Source organism: Erythrolamprus reginae, chromosome 11 (genome assembly GCF_031021105.1).
Source record: "Erythrolamprus reginae isolate rEryReg1 chromosome 11, rEryReg1.hap1, whole genome shotgun sequence".
NCBI classification, from domain to species: domain Eukaryota; kingdom Metazoa; phylum Chordata; class Lepidosauria; order Squamata; family Dipsadidae; genus Erythrolamprus; species Erythrolamprus reginae.
In genome coordinates, this window is record NC_091960.1 from 34,444,793 (window position 1) to 34,469,956 (window position 25,164).

General features: G+C 44.8%; 1 protein-coding gene across 2 annotated transcripts in view; it reads right to left on the reverse strand.

The window, feature by feature from the left end:
* Positions 1 to 251: 251 nt before the first annotated feature.
* AHDC1 (AT-hook DNA binding motif containing 1) overlaps positions 252 to 25,164 on the reverse strand; it is a 359,984-nt gene continuing 335,071 nt past the window's right edge. The window contains exon 6 of one of the 2 annotated variants that reach the window (XM_070764442.1): positions 252 to 982. The gene's annotated coding sequence lies outside the window, so the exon portion shown is untranslated. Of the gene's footprint in view, positions 983 to 14,260; positions 14,483 to 25,164 lie in introns of those variants that run through there. The other variant, XM_070764441.1, reaches the window with a different exon arrangement.

Sequence of the window (25,164 nt, forward strand, 5' to 3'; positions counted from 1 at the left end):
GGGGGCATTAGCTTGTCTTAATTTTTTTCCCTAGTTTTTTTTTTTTTTTAAATACAAACTTGGGTCTTTGGGTGTGTCCGGCCAAAACGAAACGAAAACAACCCAAAAACAAAATTACTTTGTTTTTTTTTAAACTCCCCCCCCCCTCCTCCCAAACAATAGAAAAAAAGCAACCGGGAAAAAAAAAACCCTCAATGAGAAACCCATGCTTGAAATTTGCACATCACAAAACCACAGCAGATGTACAGATGCAATATACAATTCACGATTTATAATAAAACATTATATACAATAAATAGGTTCTTGTTACTTTTTTTCTGTTTTTTTTTCTTTTTTTCTTTTTGTCAATCTGCAAATAAGATTTTTCTCAGTGCATATCCGACAACAATTCGCTTCTTCTCCTACTTTCGACTCTCTGGCCGCCTTTTTTTTATATTTTTCTCTCCATTGTTATTTTTTAATATATTTTTGTCTTCGAAACGTTTCAGATTTTGAACGCGTGTGTGTGGGTCTGTGTGCGTTTGTGTGTTGCATGTACGGGAGTATACATCTTCGTGGGGTTTGCTTCTTTTGTAATTTTTTTTCTTTTCTTTTTTTACATTTTTGAAAAGTATTTACAATTGCTGGTTTTGTGCAGGTAGAAAAAAGGCCCGTTTCTCCTCAACCCTTCCTCCCTCCATCCGTGCTTCTCTTAGTCAGATCCATTCGGCACTCAGGGGACAGAGAGGACTAGTAACACAGGAGTTTGGGGGGGACGCACGCAGAGAATGCATGGGGAGAGCGCCCCAAAAGCCCAGGCAAGTCTTCCGTGGTCTTGCAGGAATCTCTTGGCCGGCGGTGGTGAGGATGGTGATCTTTGCTGGTCGATCTCTCGTTGTCTCCCATCCCGTCTCCAGCAAAAGATCCCACGGAGCCGGTCTGTTGCATGCTTAAAACAAGGGTGGTGAGCAGGCTGGAATCTTCTTTCTTTGGGTAACAGGAACTGAGAACAGAAACAAAGAAAGTTTGAAAGTGAAAAACAACACAAAACAGAGGCAGATGGCAGTAGCTGGAGAACAGCCTAAAGGGAGAAGAACCACAGCTGGATAATGCAAATAAGCGGACACAAATAGTGGACAATAACAAGAACACCCTGCTTTCCCCCCCCTCCAAACTACATTGAAATGCAAAGCGGCTTTTGATTTATTTACTTAATTTAAGATAGTTGTATAGCTGCTTATCTTACGAACAGCTGCGGGTGATCGAAAGAAGATCTCTTAAGAGCAGTGATGGCGAACCTATGGCACGGGTGCTATACGTGGCACACAGAGCCATATCTGCTGGCACGCGAGACGTTGTCCTAGCTCAGCTCCAATGTGCATGTGTGTGCAGGCCAGCTGATTTTTGGATCACAAAGAGGCTCTGGGAGGGCGATTTTGGCTTCCAAAGAGCCTCCAGGGGGATGGGGGAGGGCGTTTTTAACGTCCCCCAGCTCCAGAGAAGTCCTTGGAGCCTGGGGAGGGCGAAACACGAGCCTACTGGGCCCACCAAAAGTTGGGAAACAGGTCATTTTCAGCCTCCAGAGGGCCTTCAGAGGGTGGGGGAAGCTGTTTTTGCCCTCCCCAAGCATTGAATTATGGTGTGGGCACTTGCACATGTGCGATAGTGCGTGCACACAGTTCGCCATCACTGTCTTAAGAACAATGCTTCTCAATCTTGGTCACTTGAAGATGTGTGAGATTTCCTATTTCCAGCATTCCCCCAGCATTGGTGGGTTTCAATTTTTTTTACTACCGGTTCTTTGGGTGTGGCTTGGTGGACGTGGCAGGGGAAGGTTAGGGCAAAATCTCCATTCCCTCCCAATCAGCTGGGACTCTGGAGGTAGAGAATAGATGGGGGGAGGCCCAGTCAGAGGTAGAATTTACTGGTTCTCCGAACTACTCAAAATTTCCACTACTGGTTCTCCAGAACTGGTCAGAACTTGCTGAATCCCACCTCTGCTCCCCAGCAAGTAAGAGTTGGGCATTCACACATACCTTCAAGTGGCCAAAGTTGAGAAACACGTTGAGTACTCCCCAGTGTACTCTACAGTGGTCTCCAAACTTGGCAACTTTGAGACTTGTGGACTTCAACTCCCAAAGTTCCTCAGCCAGCAAAGCTAGATTAGATGGACCATCAGGTCTTTTTCTGCCGTCAATCTTCTATGTTTCTATGTTTCCACCTCAACGAGCAATTGGAGAGCGTTGGGTTGACGGAAAATAGCCTGGAACAATGATTCTCAATGCTTTCTTAAGTTTTACTTACAACATTGATGACGAACCTTTTTTTCCTCTGGTGCCGAAAGAGTGTGTGGGTGCGCTATCACACATCTGTGATTGTCCACACCCATAGAAACATAGAAACCTAGAAGACTGACGGCAGAAAAAGACCTCATGGTCCATCTAGTCTGCCCTTATACTATTTCCTGTATTTTATCTTACAATGGATATATGTTTATCCCAGGCATGTTTACATTCAGTGACTGTGGATTTATCTACCACGTCTGCTGGAAGTTTGTTCCAAGGATCTACTACTCTTTCAGTGAAATAATATTTTCTCACGTTGATTTTGATCTTTCCCCCAACTAACTTCAGATTGTGCCCCCTTGTTCTTGTGTTCACTTTCCTATTAAAAACACTTCCCTCCTGAACCTTATTTAACCCTTTCACATATTTAAATGTTTCAATCATAATTCAGTGCTGGGGAGGACGAAAACAGCTCCCCCACAGAGGCCCTCTGGAGGTCATAAATAGCCTGTTTCTCAACATCTGGTGGTCCAGTATGCTTGTATTTCACCCTCCCCAGATCCAGAGGCTTCCCTGCAGCCAGGGGAGGGTAAAACGCCCTCCTCCATCCTCCTGGAGGCTCTCTGGAAGCCGAAAACGCTCTCCCAGAGCCTCTGTGCAAGCCAAAAACCAGCTGGCTGGCACCCACATGCACGTTGGAGCTGAGCTAGGGCAACGGCTCGCGTGCCAGCAGATATGGCTCCGTCTGCCACCTGTGGCACCCGTGCCATAGGTTCCCCATCACTGACTTACAACTTTGGTGTTGAAGTGCACTCCTGTCTATAAATGGTACAAAGAGGTACATGGATTAATTTCAGTTCAAATCACCTTCCAAAAATCAAGCTGGCTCAATATTCCTCGTCGATGCAACTTGGAAAATCAAACTGGCACGATATTCTCAATCAATACGAGACAGGAAAAAAAGTTTCTCTTTCAAGTGCACCAAAGCTTTTTCGCAGTATCTGGGTGATTCAGAGGCCTCCAGGTCATTTTAGCTTTCCTGCCTGAGTTGAAAGTCCATCCTGTTCAGACGATTGATCACAGTGGGTTCAAATGAAACCCCCAATTTGAAATTTTGCATGTCCCCCAAAATGCACTGAAGACTATAGGCCTGAACAACCCTGCGTGGATCATGAAATGGGGGAATTCTTCTGGTCCAGAAGAAAAACTTAAGGCCACGGAGGAAGGACAAATTAGGGCACCCTGTTTCTAAACCAGTGATGTTCTAAACCAGGGAATGGGGGAGGACGTTTTTACCCTTCCTCAGTTCCACATTGGACCGAGTCATGGTTTCTTTAACTGTAGCTGAATGAATAAGCCATAGCTTCGCGTGCCCTTATGCTACCTGGCATCGGACCAAAATATCTCCGGGACCGCCTTCTGCTGCACGAATCCCAGTGACCAGTTAGGTCCTACAGAGTTGGCCTTCTCCGGGTCCCGTCGACTAAACAATATCGCCTGGCGGGACCCAGGGGAAGAGCCTTTTCTGTGGCGGCCCCGACCCTCTGGAACCAGCTCCCCCCAGAGATTAGGATTGCTCCCACCCTCCTTGCCTTTCGTAAACTTCTTAAAACCCACCTCTGCTGTCAGGCATGGGGGAATTGAGACATCTCCCCCTGGCCTATATAATTTATGCATGGTATGTTGGTGTGTATGTTTATTTTTAAATAAGGGGTTTTTTAGAGACTTTTTAATATTAGATTTGTGATATATTGTTGTGACCCACCCTGAGTCTGTGAAGAGGGGCGGCATACAAATCTGATAGATAGATAGATAGATAGATAGATAGATAGATAGATAGATAGATAGATAGATAGATAGATTCACCATCATTGCTTTAAGGGATATATTTTCTGGGTGGACCTATTACTAGAATACCATCCGATGTCCAGTTGGTTCCGTTACTTAAACAGGAAGACTGATCATATATTTAAAATCCAATGCACGATCAGCCTGCGTTTGACCTGTGCTACTCTGAAGGTGTCTGTTGTGTTAATTGATTTGATTCCACCCAGAATTTGTGGAACTGCATAGCCACGAGGGGTAGAAATTCTGCAAGATCAACAAATATATATATTTTTTAAATGCAAATAATAGTTATTTGGGCATAGCACATAATGAGAAAGCCAGAGTTTAATTTTCTGGAAGGGTCGATGGCTTAACCTACTGGGTAACCCAGCGATTGTGGGACCGAACCAATGCGCAGCGCTGGTTGTGCTGCAGAGGCCTCTCCATCCAAGCAGCAGCAGACAAGAGCATCTTTCAGGCGCCACACACCAGACTCTGTGGCCTTCAGAGGCCGACCCACGTGGGGTGATATCAGGAGGCATCAAAATGCAGAGGCATGGAGCACTTGACCCTCCCGTGAAAAATGATGGAGGCCCTCAGGCAGAAGCAGCAGAGTGACAGCCATCCCGGGGAGTCAAAGGAGGAGGAGAACGGAGGGATCAGTTGTCATAGAGACTGTGACGGAGGACAGCCTGGCTCAGCTTAATTAACAGGGGAGAGCTGCAAGAGGTATGTGTTGGAGAGCAAGAGGTTTAGAAGAGGCATCAAAATGGAGTCCGGGAGGCGGCGACGGGAGGAGTGGCGGCCTTGATAATGTTCCGGGAAGACACGGAAGCCCCTTTCCTAACTTTGCCTCTTAGATCACCCACTGCCATTTCAAATTTTCTGGATCTTAGGCAGACCCAAGGCCTGGAAAGAAGATTATTATTATTATTATTATTATTATTATTATTATTATTATTATTATTAATTATTATTATTATGTCAGTACAACACAGCAAACAAGATCACTATGCTGGATTTCATATTTCATCACCAGTCGGGCGCTTCCCAAGCACCTAGGACTGCGCGATGTAGCGGCAAATTATGTTTGCCGATCCCACTAAAGCAGCCCTTCGCAATTGACCTCTACTTAAGAACTTAATTTGTTCCGTGACCAGGTTCTTAAGTGTTGTGGTTAGCTCTGGCCCAGCTCCTGCCCCAAGGACTGTGGATGTGGGGGAAACATCCACATGCCGCAGGCCTGTTTTGCCCCCCCTCCCCCCGGGGAATCGATGAAGGCTCCTCTGACCCAGAAGACATGAGTGAGAGGGAGGAGGAGAGTGGGGCAGACAGCTCAGAAGGAGATCAATTCTCTAGCTCCTCCTTGGATTCGGAACAAGAGTTAATGATACAGCCACGCATGTGGAGAGCAATGCATAGGCAACAACAACTGAGAGATTATTATCACAGAAAATGAGGCCACCTGTGGTTGGGTGGGGCTGTGGTCATTAGTGAGGATGCTATAAATAGTAGCCTATGGGTTTGGCCATTGTGGAGGATTATCAGATCGTTGTGTTTCATGACTGCTTTACTGACTTTGACCTTTTGTGTGCTGATTTTCCCCCGCTTTGAAACTAAACCAGAGCAAAGTGTGTGTTCACTTTGTGAAAGAAGAAGGACTGTGAATTGCCTCACAGCTGCAAGCTAAGTATCACAGAACTGATAAGGGACTTGTACAAATTACCAGTTTGTTTGGAGACGAGTGCTCTTTGCTATACCAAAAGAGGGCTTGGGTTAAGGGAATTTTCATTATAAAGAACATTGTTTTGAATTTTCAAACGTGTGTGTGTCTGAAATTTGTACCTGTGAATTTTTGGGAGGAGTCTACCAGAGAGCCCGACAGAACACAGACCAATGGTATTATTGCCCTGTCCAGAAGGCACCACTTCAGAAAGTGCCTGGAGAAAGCAAATGGCTCACAGATTTGCCCGAGACAAAAGGTATCCAATCTGAGAACTGGCCCGAATCCTCTCTGACTTGCTAATTCTCTTGCCTTGACAGAAGATGCAAATTAAACAGAGGAAAACATTGGCTTATTTACCGCCAGGAGGGACCACACAGTCTTATTATGCAAGATAGCGAATCCCTCCCTCGCTCCCTGGCCACCAGGAATCTGAGTCAGCAGCCTGCCCTCTGGCCTTTGAGGTTCTTCAGTAGGCAATGATCAGCCCACATACTTCCAGACAATCTTTTGTAGCCTTGAGGGATGTGCAAAACTTTAAAAAAAAAAGCGGGGAAAAGAAATTTTCCAGAAGCTGAATTCTAGGAAAAAGCCATCGCTCGTCAGCAGAAACATGTTTTGCATTCAGATAGTCCTTGGGTATCTTGTCCTTGGTCTTTGCCACCTCCATCCAGAGAAGGTTTCAAAGCAATGCTGCTGCTGGGAAGCCTTGATAAATTTGCACTGGTAGAACAAATCCTATGTAGCTTCTGCTCTGGCAATCTCACACTACTGACTAGAGCCTACAAAACCTATGCCAGACCCATTCTCGAATACAGCTCATCTGTCTGGAACCCTCACCACATCTCAGACATCAACACTCTCGAAAACATCCAAAGATATTTCACCAGAAGAGCCCTTCACTTCTCTACTCGAAACAGAAGACCCTACGAAAATAGACTAACAATCCTGGGTCTTGAAAGCTTAGAACTGCGGTGCCTAAAACACGATTTAAGTATTGCCCACAAGATCATATGCTGCAACGCCCTTCCGGTCAATGACTACTTCAGCTTCAACCGCAACAACACAAGAGCACACAACAGATGCAAACTTAATATTAACCGCTCCAAACTTGACTGTAAAAAATATGACTTTAACAATCGAGTTGTCGAAACGTGGAACTCATTACTGGACTCAATAGTGTCAACTCCCAACCCCCAACATTTCTCCCTTAGACTCTCCACGATTGACCTCTCCAGGTTCCTAAGAGGCCTGTCCAATTGTCTTTCCTTTATCTCATATATCATATATATTCTCCCCCTCCCATCTACTTCTCTTCTTTTTTTACTTTCTATCTTTATATATATTACTTAATGTCTATTCTCTTCCATATGTATTGTATATTGGACAAAGATTAAATAAATAAATAAATAAATATTGTATATTGGACAAAGATTAAATAAAATAAAATAAAGTGAGCTGCTGGGGGCAAGTTGACTTTCTTTGTGCCAACACCTTTGCTTATGGGGTGGTGGTGGTGGTTGGAAGGAGGGTGTGTAATCTGGGTTCACCAGAATGCGGATTGGGGCCAGAGATGTGAAGCGTGCACCAGATAAGAATATAAGAACATAAGAACATAGGAAGAGCCATGCTGAATGGGGCCAAAGCCCATCGAGTCCAGCATTCTGTGTCACACAGTGGCCTCAACCAACATAGAGGTGGCCCATGGACATCCAATAACCACCATGGATACACTTGGCATCCTTGAATCTGTCTAATCCTGCCTTGAAGCTATCCAGGCTGACAGCTGTCACGACCTCTTCTGGAAGGGAATTCCATCAACCAAGGACCCTCTGGGTGAAGAAATATTTCCCTTTATTTGTCCTCACTTTCTTATCTATGGATTTGACAGCAAGGGTTGAATTCAGCAGCGTGGCAGACATGCGGAGAGGGGTGGCATACAAATCCAATAAATAATAATAATAATAATAATAATAATAATAATAATAATAATAATCTAGCAAAAACAGGGAGTGCCATTGCCAGGCGCTTCTGATGAAAGGAGTGTTAATCAACAATGAGAAGAGTTTTTGCCAGAAAGGGAGAAGTGAACAGAATGTGTGCGCATTCACTCATTCGCTCACTCACTCCTGTTATTTTGGCCGGATATTTTAATCCTTGCATTTCGGGAAGAGGGGCACACAGACAATGTCGGGCAAGTTGAACCCAATACAGTGGTACCTCAACTTGAAAACGCGTCTACTTAAGAACTTTTCTAGATAAGAACTGGGTGTTCAAGGTTTTTTTTGCCTCTTCTTAAGAACCATTTTCTACTTAAGAAGCCGAGCCCGGAAAAAGTTCCCAGGAAATTTGAACACGGCACGAAGGCCCGGTCAGTTTCCTGCCATTCTCCTTTTAATCCCAGCCATCTTGGGCTTTTCTGGGCTGCCAGTGGAGCCTGGGTTTCTCTCTCTGGCACAGTGTATGGGAGGCAGCCTTGCGCCGGGTGTATGGGAGGCGCATGCTACTCCTCGCTGCCTCAGAGTCTCTCTTTTTTTTTAAGCCTTAAAGTTTGGGATTTTTTTTATTCCCCTCCCCTCACCTTCTTCCTTCGGCAGCGGCTGTCCTTCTCCTCCCACCCAAATTCCAAGCTTTTATTTCTTTCCTAATGGGTTTGCACACATTATTTGCTTTTACATTGATTCCTATGGGAAAAATTGTTTCTACATACAAACTTTTCTACTTAAGAACCTGGTCATGGAAAGAATTATGTTCTTAAGTAGAGGTACCACTGTATATCCCTTTCTTCAGGACAAGGCAGCATCCTGAACTCAGTAGGTAAGGGTTAGCAGGAGCCATTCATTCATCAATTAATTATATTTTTATCCTGATTTTTATGATCCAAAGTCCCTTCCTTTCCAGCATGAAAACCGAGCGAAGATCATGAAGATTATTATTATTATTATTGTTGTTGTTGTTGTTGTTGTTGTTATTGTTATTATTGTTGTTGTTATTGTTGTTTTGTTATTTTATTATTATTATTATTATTGTTGTTGTTGTTGTTATTATTATTATTATTATTTATTAGATTTGTATGCCACCCTTCTCCAAAGAGCCAGTAAAAATAAGAATAAAGCCAGCCCATTAATATCTAAAGTATTATGGGGACACTTACAGACAAAGAGAAAGAGTGTTTTGTTTTGTTTTTTAAAAAAAGATGCCTAAAACCCATCAAAGCATCAGGGGCCCTGTGTACCATCCCCCCCAAAAGCCATTCCTCTCGAGCCCACCCATCACTGACATTCAATAACAAATGATTTCCCCATTGTTTGTCCTCCTTCCCTCTTTGCTCTTCATTTCAGCATGTGGTTGCTTTTAAAGCACAGCCATGGGGGGATTCATTCCAGGGTCCAGGAGCTAAGCATCATTAGAGCATCGCTGGCTGGGCTCATGCTTCTGGGGATACCCGACATCTTTCCTGCATCCTCCCCCCAGAAATGGGGGTCCGCTCAGAGTGTTAGTGCCACGCAGTTGGGTGGCCCCACCTCGGTACATCTGCGTTACAGACGTACCCAAGCTGATCTACCTCCCTCTACCCTCTCCTCCTTCCTTCCCCATGAATGGATTTAAACGAGCATTTAATGTGACTTTAATACGGCTGTTTCAGTATGCTAATCCATTATCGATTGATTGTTTAAAAGAGAGAGAGGGGGGAGAGAGAGACAGAGAGAGAGGTGGAAGGAGAGAGAGAGAAAGAGACGGAGAGCGAGGAGGAGAGAGAGAAGGAGGGAGAGAGAGAGGGGGGGAAGGAGAGAGAGAGAGAAAGAGAGAGAAGGAGAGAGAAAGAGACAGAGAGCGAGAAGGAGAGAGAGAAGGTGGGAGAGAGAGAGAGAGAGAGAGAGAGAGAGAGAGAGAGAATCTCCTTCTCTGAAATGGAACAGACCGGCGAGAAACAAACCTGGCATGCAATTAGTGCCAAATTACCCAGCCCCTGATGCCTTTGAGTACATCCTGATTAAAGCTGAAACACGCAGGGCAAAATTTAGACAGGCATCTGCACTCCAGGAAAAGGCCTTCTGATGGAGGGGGGGGGAGAGTAGAAGAGAGGGAGGAGGTGCACGCACATGTTGGAACTACCTAATCAAGAGGATGAAAGGCACAGGTGCATACACCTCGGTGTAGTGCAGCCAGAAAACTCAACACGCACAAACAATGAAAGAAGGACGAGGTCTGCGGAACTGAGTGGAACAGGAATTCAGAATGACTTGGAGAGGTTGGGAAAGAACAAAAGACGCCATAAATTCGCTGGGAGGGGTATAAATATGCCTGCATGGGTTTCTCTTGCTCGAGCAAACCTGGGGGAAATAGGAAGATTGGAGCGCAGCATCCATTACTCCAGTGTTTCCCAACCTTGGCAACTTGAAGATATCTAGACTTCAACTCCCAGACCCCACCTGGAGTACTGCATCCAATTTTGGTCACCTCACTACAAAAAAGACATCAAAACTCTGGAGAAGGTGCAAAAAAGAGCAACCAAAATGATTAGGGGACTCGAAACCAAGACTTACGAAGAGAGATTGAGAGAACTGGGCATGGACAGCCTAGAAAAAAGAAGGTCTAGAGGGGACATGATAGCAGTTTACAGATACTTGAGGGCTTGCCACGGTGAGGAGGGGGTCTCTTTATTCCCCAGGGCACCAGAGGGTCGGACGAGGAACAATGGTTGGAAGCTGACCAAGGAGAGATTCAACCTGGAAATAAGGAAGAACTTCTTGACGGTCAGAGCGATCAACCAATGGAACTGCCTGCCAGGGGAGGTGGTGAACTCCCCAACTCTGGACACCTTCAAGAGGAGATTGGACTTCCATTTGGCTGGGGTGCTGTAGGGTTTCCTGCTCAGGCAGGGGGTTGGACTCGATGACCTAACGGTCCCTTTCAACTCTATTAATAAATAAATAAATAAAAAAAAATCCCCAGCCAGCAAATGCGATAAGGGGATAAGGGGGTAAGCAACAGGGTTTTTTTCAATTTGTTTGTTTTACTTCAGCCCACCTTCTTAAGATAATCCACTATAACAGTGTTTCCCAACCTTGGCAACTTGAAGACATTTGGACTTCAACTCCCAGAATTCCCCAGCCAGTGGTATTTGTGACACTTTTTAAAATGTTCAGTTGACTGAGTTTCATGTTTAATGAACGCAAGAAATAATAAAATAAATAACTGCTCGAGGAATCCCCCTTCCAAGGTACTTCTGAGTATCCTTGTTTTGCTTTAAGCTGTTTCCACATGTTTTCCTTAAACATTGTGGTTGCTTGGATTTGGCTGAGCAGTAAATAAATATATATATTTATATATATATATATACACCCAGCTGGTTATGATCTGTTTTAGTCCAATAATGGAACCATGCCAAAAATCATCTGCTTGGATCTTCCCTAATTTGTGTGTGTGTGTTTCCTTTCTTAGTGTAAACGTCCTGGAAATAACCTTGAGCGTTGGGGAGCATATCAGTAAATAACGTGGAAAGAACAGAAGGAAGGCATGTATCAGAACAGGGCAGTTAATCCCACAAAACGGAGAGGCCGTGTTGCAATTCCAGATGCAACTTCAGGACCAGGATCAAAGTGTCAGTGGAGATAACTGCTGCCTGTCTGGATGAGCCTCCAATTTACTGGGTCTTGAAGTTACTTCTTTGCTGCAGGGATTGTTGCTGGTTGGGAAACTCCGGTTTTTCTTCCTCCTCAATTGCCGTTGTTGTTGTTGTTATTATTATTATTATTATTATTATTATTATTATTATTATTATTATTATATTATTATTATTATGTCAATACAACACAGCAAACGAGATCACTATGCTGGATTTCGTATTTCATCACCAGTCGGGCGCTTCCCAAGCACCTAGGACTGCGTGATGTAGCGGCGAATTATGTTTGCCGATCCCAGTAAAGCGGCCTTTTGCAATTGACAGGTGGAGATTTTGTCAATTCCGATGGTTTACAAATGTCCGCTGAGATCCTTTGGCACTGCGCCCAGCGTGCCAAGTACCACTGGGACCACTTTCACTGGCTTATGCCACAGTCGTTGCAGCTCGATTTTTAGATCTTCGTATTTCACTCATTTCTCTAGCTGCTTCTCCTCAATTCTGCTGTCTCCTGGGATTGCGATGTCGATGATCCATACTTTCTTTTTCTTCACGATCACAATGTCTGGTGTGTTATGCTTCAGAATTCCGTCAGTCTGGAGTCGGAAGTCCCACAGTAGTTTTGCTTGCTCATTTTCGACCACTTTTTGGGGCTTATGATCCCACCAGTTCTTTGCCACTGGTAAATGGTAGTTCCAGCACAAGTTCTATTATTATTATTATTATTATTATTATTATTATTATTATTATTATTTAGATTTGTACGCCTCCCCTCTTCGCAGACTCGGGGCGGCTCACAACGATAGTAAAACAGTTTACAATGAACAAATCTAATATTTAAAAAATATCTAAAAACCCATTATTTTAAAACATACAAGCATACCATACATAAAACTATATAAGCCCCCTCTTCTTTGTGGCTGCCCCTCTAGTACTGAACTACTGCTATCATGTCACCCCTAAACTCTTATTTTCTCTAAACTAGACAAACCCCAAATCCTGCAGCCGCTCTTCATACATTTTAGTCTCCAGGGGCCTTTGATCATCTTAATTGCCAAGGTTGGGAAACACTGCATTAGTCAGAGTCAGAGGACCAAAAGCCGGAGATGATGGTAAATCCACAGCAATCGCCTCTGGAAGACCAGTCTCGCCACTTTTAGAAGACCAGCTTTAGGCCAAGGGCATAGAGGGCAACCAATCCGGGTCTCCATACTACGAAAAAGATGTTGAGTTGATCTATAAAGCAGGAAGGAGCGTCTGGGGTTTTTTCAATAGCACAAGGCAAAAAGGAACATTTCAGTAATAAAGCTATAATCAACAAGTTCCTAGATTAGTAGTAGTAGTAGTAGTAAATCTATTTACTAAGTCTGTACTACCATTACGACTAATTTTTTCTCATTGTTCCTATCACCCATTTCTTCCCACTTATGACTGTATGACTGTCACTGTTGCTTGTATCCTTAAGATTTTTTATCAATATTGATTGCTTCTTCATTGCTTATTTGACCCCTGTGACAATTGTTAAATGTTCTACCTCCTGATTCTTGACAAATGTCTCTTTTTCTTTTATGTACGCTGAGAGCATCTGCACCAAGATAAATTCCTTGTGGGTCCAATCACACTTGGCCAATAAAGAATTCTATTCTATTCTATTCTATTCTATTCTATTCTTGACAAATGTATCTTTTCTTTTATGTACACTGAGAGCATCTGCACCAAGATAAATTCCTTGTGGGTCCAATCACACTTGGCCAATAAAGAATTCTATTCTATTCTATTCTATTCATTCTTGCCTAATTTCATTCTATTCTATTCTATTCCATTCCATTCATTCTTGCCTAATTTCATTCTATTCTATTCTATTATACTCTACTTCTTCATCCTCTTATTATTATTGTTATTATTATTATTATTTGCAACAATGGTTTTGTTTTTTTTTAAAGTGCTTCACTGCAGTTTTGCTCAGAGGCTACGAGAGCATTTATCAACAAGTTTCTAGTCCTTTTGGCAGAGAGGATATGAAGAACAGGTAGCACAGGGAAACGGGCAACTGGAAAAGAGAAATCAACCACCTGCCGAGGAGAGCAAAGAGGGTCGGATTCAACAACGTTACTTACTGGGAGAAGGTGGTGGTCTCCGAGATTGGATTCACAGACTTATAAAGGAATCTTCTGGGCTCTCCAAAGAAATGAAGCAACAAAGTTTTTCCTTTTTTCCTTGTTAAAAACAAAAAACAAAAAGGCAAACCAACCAACCGACCAAGAAGAGGAAAAAAATGAAAGAAATCTGCAAAAAAAAAAAGAAAAAAAGAGGAGGGAGACCTAAGGGAAAGGAGGAAGAGTCGAAGAAGGAAGAGAGTGCCCAATCTTCCGCCTTCCTTGATTGGCGTTTAGAGATTGCAGAGTTTTCCCTCCCCGATACCTTCCGTCGTCCCACCATTAAAAAAAAAAAAATTAAAAGCAAAAATGAATGTCCCCCTTCCCTCTGGACGTCCTCGGTTTCTGTCCGTTGCCTCCTGGAGTGTTTTTGGTCTGCATGCTGGATGGTGGGTGGGTGGTGGGAGGCCTCCACTCGACCACTTGACTTGGGCATCTGAATGGATTGTCCGATTGTCTTTTTGCTGGGCGGAGGGAGCTGCCGACAGTCTGCTTCAAAAACTGCCCCCCTCCCTTCACCACTCCGGTGCCATCATGAAAGAAAGCAAGTTTATTGATTTTTTTTTCATGGTATTTTCTATCTCCAACCTCCCCTTTCTGTCTTAAGGGATTTTGGGAGGGGGGGGGTTGTTGTCCTCTGTCTCCTTTCCCTTCCTTCTTTCCTTCCTTTCTTTTTCTCTTTTTTGTTTTGTTTTGTTTTCTTAGGGGAAAAAAAAAAGCAGCAAATGAACCAACCAAGAAACGAGCGAACAAAAAGAATTTTCTTTGCCGTACGTGTGTGCGTGTGCGAGTGTGTGTGTGCGAGTGTGGTGGGTTTTGTTTTGTTTTTGATGTCCATTAAATACAGAACTTGAAAAGTGTTCCGGAGGAAAAAGCTGCTAAAGTAGCTCTGAAAGAGATTGAGAAAGAGAGAGAGAGAGAGAAGGGAAGGGGGGAAAAAAAAAACAGAAATATTGATCAAAACACAGCCCACTCTTGGAAGGACTCAAGTGTTGGTTATGACCCATAAAGCCCTTCATGGCACCGGACCAGAATATCTCCGGGACCGCCTTCTGCCGCACGAATCCCAGCGACCGGTTCGGTCCCACAGTGTTGGCCTTCTCCGGGTCCCGTTGACTAAACAACGTCGTCTGGCGGGACCCAGGGGAAGAGCCTTCTCTGTGGTGGCTCCTACCCTCTGGAACCAGCTCCCCCCTGAGATTAGGATTGCCCCCACCCTCCTTGCCTTCCGCAAACTCCTTAAAACCCACCTCCGCCGTCAGGCATGGGGGAACTGAAACATCTCCCCCTTGCCCATGTTGTTTTGGTGTTAGATTGATTGTATGCGTGTTTTTTAATATCCCGGGGTTGTTTTTAAAGTTTTTTTTAGGTTAAAATTGTAATTGGATTGGTGGGTATTGAATTTGTTATTATGTATTGTTTTTACCTTGTTGTGAGCCACCCCGAGTTTGCGGAGAGGGGCGGCATATAAATCCAATAAATCTAATCTAATCGAAGTATTCACTTTGGGGCACGGCTGCTGTCCCCATGGAGGGTGGGGGGACACAGTGGGGGTAGTAAGTTTCTTATCTAGAAAAGTTCTTAAGTAGAGGCATTCTTAGGTAGAGGTACCACTGTACAGTGATACCTCGTCTTACAAACCCCTCGTCATACAAACTTTTCCAGATACAAACCCGGGGTTTAAGATTTTTTTGCCTCTTTTTCCAAACTATTTTCACCTTACAAACCCAAGCCGCCGCCACTGGGATGCCCCGTCTCCGGACTTCCGTTGCCAGCGAAGTGCCTGTTTTTGCGCTGCTGGGATTCCCCCGAGGCTCCCCTCCATGGGAAACCACACCTCTGGACTTCCGCTGCCAGCAAAGCACCCGTTTTCATGCTGCTGCCCTGCAGCATCACAAAAACATGGAAGTCCGGAGGTGGGGTTTCCCATGGAGGGGAGCCTCGGGGGAATCCCAGCAGTGCAAAAACGGGCGCTTCGGCTGGCAAAAGGGGTGAGTTTTGGGCTTGCACGCATTCATCGCTTTTCCATTGATTCCTATGGGAAACATTGTTTCGTCTTACAAACTTTTCACCTTACAAACCTCGTCTAGGAACCAATTAAGTTCGTAAGATGAGGTATCACTGTATTTGACATTCAACGAATGCCGCTTCCCAGAGTGTTATTTGCAACCTACCAGCTTCCAACAAACAAAGGCGATGCAGGGATACGGATTTACGTAACGGTTTCATGATTCATTTAACAACCGCAGTGATTTCCATCACCACCAGGGGCAAAAAAGGATGTAAAATCGGATCCCACTCATGTAACATCCACCTTGCTTAGCAACAGAGATTCTGGTGCCCGTTGTGGCTGTAAGATGAGGACCACCTGCACAGCTATCTCTGGGCCAGGGGTCTCCAAGCCTTGGTGGACTTCAATTCCCAGAATTCCCCAGCCAGATTTGTGGCTCTGGAATTCTGGGAATTGAAGTCCACCAGACTCGAAGTTACCAAAGTTGGAGACCCCTGCTCTAGGCTGTTCCATTTAAGATTGTAGGAAGGGCATTATCTTTTCTTCCGCATATCCTCTCCCAGTTCTATTTTTTAAAAAGTTTTATTAGTTTTCAAATTTTAAAAACAACATTTCTATAGTTTAATACAGATCTATTTATTTATTTATTTATTGGATTTGTATGCCGCCCCTCTCCGTAGACTCGGGGCGGCTAACAACAGTAATAAAAACAGCATGTAACAATCCAATATTAAAGCAGTTAAAAACCCTTATTATAAAACCAAACATACATACAAACATACCATGCATAAAATTGTAAAGGCCTAGGGGGAAAAAGTATCTCAGTTTCCCCATGCCTGGCGGCAGAGGTGGGTTTTAAGAAGCTTACGAAAGGCAAGGAGGGTGGGGGCAATTCTAATCTCTGCGGGGAATTGGTTCCAGAGGGCCGGGGCCGCCACAGAGAAGGCTCTTCCCCTGGGTCCTGCCAAGCGACATTGTTTAGTTGACCCACTCTGTGGGACCTAACTGGTCGCTGGGATTCGTGCAGCAGAAGGCGGTCCCTGATCTATGCCCGTTTCCTCCCCAATTTGTTACATTTTTTATAATCACCCCTTTATAAGAACATATATTACATTGCATTTTTTTAATGTTTCTCATTTTTTCTACATCCTTTCACATTTTATCCCGATCTTTTGCCTTTATTGCCTATCCAATTATACCAAATATTCCAAATCTCATAATATTCTGAGTTACTAATTCCCTTGATCATCATGGTCATCCTGTCCATTTCTGCACATCTAAAGGTTTTCTCTATGCTATTATTTTCTGGTGGGGTCTCTGTTTTTCCCCAGAATTGTGCATAGGATATCCTTGCTGCCGTAGTTATATGGGCAATTAGATGTTATATTTGGGGGGGGGGATTTTTTTTGTCTTTATTCCTAGAAGCATGCATTCTTCTCCGGGTCCCGTCAACCAAACAATGTCATCTGGCGGGACCCAGGGGAAGAGCCTTCTCTGTGGCGGCCCCCGGCCCTCTGGAATCAACTTCCCTTGGAGATTAGGAGTGCCCCCACCCTCTTTGCCTTTCACAAACTCCTGAAAACCCACCTATGTCGCCAGGCATGGGGAAATTGATGTAGCCCTAGCTGTTCCGATTTATGTATGGTTTGTCTGGTTGTATGATTGTTTTTTATAAGGGTTTTCAAATTGTTTTTTTAATATTGGATTTGTATATTATGTATTGTTCTTGTGAGCCGCCCCAGTCTTTGGAGAGGGGCGGCATACAAATCTAATAAATTATTGCAGTGTTTCCTCGATTTTCGCGGGGGATGCGTTCCGAGACTGCCTGCGAAAGTCAAATTTCCGCAAAATAGAGATGCGGAAGTAAATACACTATTTTTGGCTATGAACAGTATCCCAAGCCTTCCCTTAACACTTTAAACCCCTAAATTACCATTTCCCATTCCCTTAGCAACCATTTAGATTATTACTCACCATGTTTATTTATTAAAGTTAATTTAAAAAAATATTTATTAAAGTCGGATGAAAGTTTGGCGATGACATATGACGTCATCGGGCGGGAAAAACCGTGGTATAGGGAAAAAAATCTGCGAAGTATTTTTTAATTAATATTTTTGAAAAACCGTGGTATAGACTTTTCGCGAAGTTCGAACCCGAGAAAATCGAGGGAACACTGTATTATTATTTTAATTATTATGGAGTGAGTTCTATCTTTCTTATCTCCAATAGCCACTTATGAATTGTTTTCCACCTTCAAAGAGAGGAATAGCCCGAGTCGAACAGGATGCATCTATATGTCACTTGCTTGTATGGGGGTGCGTGCATTTCAGTTTAATATCCCCCCCCCCATTTCCTACACACTGAATACTACTGACAGCATCTCCCTGGCCAATCTGGACAAACTAGGAAACAGAATTGTTCCCAAAACTCAAAAGGCCTGGTTGAAGGAGAAAGCCTTGATCTGAAGGTGGGGAAGAGTGAAAGATAAATACAACTCCCAAGGGAAGCTAATACGGAGCCTGGGAGTGACAAGACACACACACATACACACACACACACACCCCTGGGAGGTTTGGAAGCAAAATCTTTTGTCTCTCACTCTGTGTGTTTGGAATGTCAAAGAGGGGTGTTTATCCTGCTATTTCAGGGCTCCCGAAGTTGCTTTCAGAAGCCCCTCGGGGACAATCTGCTCCCCACTAAATATTATTTGCTTGTTTTATTTTTATTTCTTCCAACGCCTCTTCTGCCTTTCGGCCTATTGCCCTTTAGGTAGCTGATAAAAAGGAAGGACGGCATAGAAACACAACACAGCCAAATAACTAGTTTACGGACAGCTAATCTCAACCCCGATGCTTAGATCAGTGTTTCCCAACCTTGGCCACTTGAAGATATTTGGACTTCAACTCCCAGAATTCCCCAGCCAGCGAATGCTGGTTGGGGAATTCTGGGAGTTGAAGTCCATATATCTTCAAGTAGCCAAGGTTGGGAAACACTGGCTTAGATAACAAATGGAAGCTCTGAATTGGAAGAGCTGGATGGAGGGCATCCGAAACAGGAGCCAAATATTATTATTATTATTATTATTATTATTATTATTATTATTATTATTATTATTATTTATTAGATTTGTATGCCGCCCCTCTTTGTAGACTCGGGGCAGCTCACAACAGGTTTTAAATATTTAAAACCTCTTTGCCTGGTGGGTCTTCCTAGTAGGAGCTGGAACTTATTTCTGGAGCAGAAAAGAGGCTACGAGGGAGGACAAAATTTTTGCTGCCACACTGTGGGTGTGGCTTACTTTGTGGGTGTGGCCTAATGGTCATATGTCTGGGTAGGAGTGGCTTGCTGGCCATGTGACCAGGTGGGAGTGGCTTGAATGATCATCATCGTTCAAGTGAACTGTTAAGTCCTTGACTTACAACCTTCCCAGTGTCACTTGCTGGGGTGACAATTTGCTTCGTGTTTCCCGCGCTCTACTTCCTGGGTCGCCCTCTCCGTCTCAGGCTGGGTAGTTAGGCGAATGGGTGCTGCCAGAAGCATAAATACTGCCAGCGCCGCTTCCACCCAAGCCTTCTGCTTGCACCTCAGGTGGGAAGTGGCCGCGTGAGGCTGGAGGGGAGCTAGGCAGGAGAGAGGGAAGCTCGTCCGAGGCCAGGAAGGAGGAAAGAGGAAAAAAGCAAGGAGCGCAGACGCAGCAGCAGGGAAAAAAAGGAGAGACGAGCTGAGACCAGTAATCCAGGAAGTGACAGCCACCAATCAGCTGGAGCTCTGCACACATCTTCATTTCCGCCAGTGGAACTTCGTTCCACCCCGTCCTGCCTGCTGCCCACCCCTGGAGGGAGGGCTAGATAGGCATTTGGAGGCTGAGGATCTGGCACAGGGTTGAGAGTTACCACCAGGGATGGCCTGCTACCGGAATGGTAAGGTGCTATGTTGCGGTAGCGATTTTCATGATGTACACGCAGCTGCGTATCCCTGATTGTGCGCCCAGGCGATATTGGTCTTCTGCACATGTCCAGCAAGCAACATCTTATGTGAAGATGCTCGGGTGAGCAAGATTATGGTGATTTTCGGCTATATTTACTCCTGCGCTGGGGATTTGAACCGCTGAACTGCCGACCTTTCTGATCAACAAGCCCGGCCTCTTAGCCCCTGAGCCACTGCCGTCCCCACAGGGATGTGCTTAAATTATAGCCAAACACAGCTATCACTGGCGATGTTGACAGCATGCTAAGGAGGAGGAGGGCTTATAAACCGTCAGGTCTGGGAATCAACCCTGAAGCCGACCTGAGCGAAACCATCTTGGAGCTTCAAGTGTTGCCCCACTGAAGCTGAGCGACAGGGAGGAGGGCATTTGAGACAGTTGGGACTTTGTAGCCAAAATAAAATACTTGGGAACCAAGGCCAGTCTTGCACCCGGTCAGAGGAAGGAGGAGTAATGTCACCAGGCAACCAGACAGAGCAGTGATTGGACCATGTGACTGATTGCACCCAGACAAATTCCTTGTGTGTCCAATCACACTTGGCCAATAAAGAATTCTATTTATTTATTTGTTCAATTTTTATGCCACCCTTCTCCTTAGACTCAGGGCGGCTTACAACATGTTAGCAATAGCACTTTTTAACAGAGCCAGCGTATTGGACCACTGACCAGCAGATCTACAGTCAGCTTCAGTGGCCTGCAGTACAGCACTATTCTATTCTATCCTATTCTATTCTATTGTTTTGAGAAAGCAAAAATCCATTGTTTTAATTAGGTGAAAACCATGGGGGCCTTCAAAGTCGGTTTTTCACCAGACCTGTGCCAATATGATCTACTACTACTACTACTACTACTACTACTAATAATAATAACAACAACAACAACAAAGTTGGAAGGGACCTCGGAGGTCTTCTAGTCCAACCCCCTGCTTAGGCAGGAAACCCTACACTACTTCAGACAGAGGGTTATCCAACATCTGCTTAAAAATTTCCAGTGTTGGGGCATTCACAACTTCTAGAGGCAAGCTGTTCCACTGATCAACCGTTCTGACTGTCAGGAAATTTCTCCTTAGTTCTAAGTTACTTCTCTCCTTGTTTAGTTTCCACCCATTGCTTCTTGTTCTACCCTCAGGTGCTTTGGAGAATAGGTTGACTCCCTCTTCTTTGTGGCAACTCCTGAGATATCGGAACACCGGTATCATGTCTTCCCTGGTCCTGTTTTGATTGCTATGGGTCTAAATCTTGGAACCCTGACATTAAACCAACTCTATACTTGGTTTGGGCAAAACACCCAACAGTGATGTAAGCTCCAGTCGAGCACAAGATACGAACCCAGTCACTGCTTCTATTCCAGAATACAGATAGTTTTCAACTTATGGACATTTGGGAGATGCCAACCCTACAATGGCTTGGCTAACCATCTGTTTCCGGACACAATTCAAAGTGTTGGTTATGACCTATGAAGCCCTACATGGCATAGGACCAGACAACCTCCGAGACTGCCTTCTGCTGCACGAATTCCAGGGACTAGTGTGGTCCCAGAGAGTTGGTCTCCTTAGGGTCCCGTAGACCAAACAATGTCGGCTGGCGGGACCTAGGGGAAGAGCCTTCTCTGTGGGGGGCCCGGCCCTCTGGAATCAGCTTCCCCTGGAGATTCGTACTGCCCCCACCCTCCTTGCCTTCCGAAAGTGTTTAAAAACTCATCTTCGCTGCCAGGCCAGGGGTTCTGTAGATCTTCCCCACTGACCAATGAATGTTTTAGTTTGATTGTTGAATGAATGGTATTGATTAGTGATGGGCGAACCCAATGGTGTTCGGGTTCGGCACGTTCGGACGAACTTTACACAAAATTCAGCCGAACCCGAACGGGGAATCCCACCAAGAGATTCCGGGGGCGGAGCTTTGACATCACTTATACCGGCAGGTTGCTAAGGACGCCAAGGTGATCACTTCCTGGATTCCATGGAATCCAGGAAGTGATCACCTTGGCGTCCTTAGCAACCTGCCGGTGACGTCAAAGCTACGAACGCCGAACGCGACCCTGAACTTTGCCCCAAGTTTCAGAAAATTTCGGATTCGTGTTTGGCATACCGAACACTGCAAAATTCTGTACGGACCCGAATTGTGTGGGTTCGGTTTGCCCATCACTAGTATTGATAGTTTTGTAATTAGAATTTTATAGATTGTTTTTAATGTATTATTAATTGGATCGTTGTTACTGTTTCCTGCTTTTTTCTGTACATGCTGTGAGTCGCCCCGAGTCCTCGGAGGGGGGCGACATACAAATCCAATTAAAATCTTAAATCTTGGATTAGACTGGAATCATAGCTAACGACTGATGGGATTTTATTTATTTAACAATGGAACAGTGCCTGCCAAGATTGTCGGTCAAATTGTGTTACCTTTTACGATAGCATTGCATAGCCATGGAAATGTTTGTCCCAGTTCTGGTCATAGATATGTACTGGTCCTACCTGTAAATATATCCTTCACGTTCTCTGCAAAGGTGTACCAGGAAGTTCGGTCGATTTATAGCTACCTGGAGATATTTTATGGACTGTGTGTCTGTCTGCCCGATATGTGAGAAAGGTGCATTTTCCAAAAGTCCACTGGAGTTTCTGGGTTTCTTTCTTTGAATGCTTTTTCACTTCTCCTTCTTGGTTTCATGAATGAGAAGTGAAAAGATTTTAAAGAAAAACACCAAGAAAGTCCAGGTGCCTTTTGAAAAACAAACAAACCAACACCTTTGGGATTACCAGGACTCCCGATAGATATTTGCATGACATGTTTACCACATGATTAACTTTTAATCCACTTTTCTATGCAGTGGTACCTCTACTTAAGAACGCCTCTACTTAAGAACTTTTCTAGATAAGAACCGGGTGTTCAAGATTTTTTTGCCTCTTCTCAAGAACTATTTTCTACTTAAGAACCCGAGCCTGGAAAAATCTCCCAGGAAATTTGAGAGCGGGACAAAGGCCCGGCCAGTTTCCTGCCATTCCCCCTTTAATCCCGGCCATCTCGGGCTTTTCTGGGCTGCCAGAGGAGCCTTTCGGTGGCGCTTAAGGAGGCTTTGGCAGTCCAGAGCGAACGAAGCATTTTCCTTTCTCTGGGCGCTTGGAGGGGAATAAACCTTTGCCAGCGCCCACAGAAAAGAAACGCTCCCTTCGCTCTGGGCAGCGACTGTCCTCCTCCTCTTCTTATTCCTCCTCCTCCTCCCACCCAAATTCCGAGCTTTTATTTCTTTCCTAATGGGTTTGCACGCATTATTTGCTTTTACGCTGATTCCTATGGGAAAAATGGCTTCTTCTTACAAACTTTTCTACTTAAGAACCTGGTCACGGAACGAATTAAGTTCTTAAGTAGAGGGACCACTGTATTTGTACAAGACACTGACGCATAAACTAGCCACAGGCTGAGTTTGGCAAAGGTGGTGGTCAGCTAAAAGATGTGATTCAGACATTAGACAAGTAGGGTGGGGGTTGCTACTTACTGTCGCTACTGGGATGATGCGTGCCCAGCTCTGCGTCGCCGGCGCACATGAATGCATGCCCCAGAGAGATTTTGCTTCTGCACATGCTCAGGAAGCAAAATCTTGCAAGAGGACACATGTGTGAGAGATTTTGGAGATTTTTTTTCCCTTCCAAGCATGCGCATTTGCCAAAATCTCTCACGTGCATCCTCTCACAAGATTTTGCTTCTCGCGCATAGAGCTGTGCGCGCAACTCCACTTTCCCTACCGGTATGCAGTGTGGCCCATACTGGCTTGCAACCCAATACTATACACTAGCAATCTTTGGAAAAAATACAGTGGTACCTCTACTTGAGCACTGAATTCGTTCCGTGACCAGGTTCTTAAGTAGAAAAGTTTGTTAGTAGAAGCAATTTTTCCTATAGGAGTCAATGTAAAAGCAAACAATGTGTGCAAACCCATTAGGAAAGAAATAAAAGCTCAGAATTTGGGTGGGAGGAGGAGGAGGAAGAGGAGGAAGACAGTCACTGCGGAAGGAAGAAGGTGAGGGGAATAAAAAAAATCCAAAACTTTGAGGCTTAAAAAAAAAAAAGAGGGACTCTGAGGCGGCAGAGAGAGAAACCCAGGAGGGTGAGAGGGGGGAACCTCCCGCTCCTTTCACCGAAAGACGGCTGCAGCTGCTTCTGCTACCTGCTTCCTATTCCTTCCCATGCTGAAGGGCTCCCCTCTCCTCTCGCTCGCATTGTATCCAGCGTATTTCCTTCACTGTGGTGACTCCTCAGTTTGGCTGAAGCTGAGTTGATCCGGCTGGGGCGAAACACCCCCTTTTGCCTTTCCACGCCCAGACGCTCCTGGAGGCAACCTCGCGCCGGGTGTATGGGAGGCAGCGCAAGGGGGTCACCACAGCGAAGTAGTTTATTCCCTCTCCAAATGCCCAGAGAAAGAAAACGCTCCATTCTCTCTGGGCTGCCCAGAGCGAAGCGAGCGTTTCTTTTCTCTGGGCGCTGGCAGAGGTTTATTCCCAGAGAAAGGAAAATGCTTTGTTCGCTCTGGACTGCCAAAACCTCCTTAAGCGCTACTGAAAGGCTCCTCTGGCAGCCCAGAAAAGCCCAAGATGGCCGGGATTACAATGGTTCTTAAGAAGAGGCAAAAAAATCTTGAACACCCAGTTCTTATCTAGAAAAGTTCTGAAATAGAGGCATTCTTAGGTAGAGGTACCACTATATTGCTAAACCGGATGGACGCTTTGTGGTCATATCTAAAGTGGTTATTAGAGTAATATAACACACACACACACCTTTTAAAAGGATTTGCACATAAGAGGCAGAATACGAGTCAGCATAACTCATGGGTGACACAGCTCTGGGGTTCTTGCCCCACCTAACTTTATTGCTGTGAAAATGTTGGCCGAATCATCAGGGAATTCCAGAGTTGAAAGCCACACACCTTAAAGAGGTCAAGGTTGAGAAACATTGCCCTAAATTGGAACTCCTGCCTGAGAACCATTTGCAGTTGGCATCTCAGTTCATGTCGACCATTACAAAAAGTTCCTTTTTAAAAAATAACACCCCTCAGAAGAACCCGTTCATTTGTTTTCATCCCCAGTGTGGCCACGAGCTTCTTTGCCAGCCCCACTGGCATCATAGAATCATAGAATCGGAAGGAACCTCCAGGGTCATCGGGTTCAACCCCCTGCTCAATGCAGGATTCACTAAACCATCCCAGAAAGATGACCGTCCAGTCTCTGTTTGAAGACCTCCAGTGAAGGCGAGCCCACCACCTCCTGTGGCAAACTGTTCCACTGGTTTATCATCCTTACTGTTAGAAAGTTTTTTCTGATATCTCATCTAAATCTACTTTCATCCCATTGTTTCTAGTCCTTCCATGTGCTAATGAGAACAATGCTGACCCCTCTGCTCTGTGACAGCCTGATGATAATGAGGAGGGTCCACTTACTGGCCGCTATCGGTATGCTCTTCTGGGCCGTTGCAGGTGGTGCATGCCCAGTGGGCACCCATGCGCCTATCGGCAGAAGATTCAGCTTCTGCACATGGGCAGCAAGTGCAATCTTATGCAAGGACAAACTCGTGAATGAGATTCCGCCTAT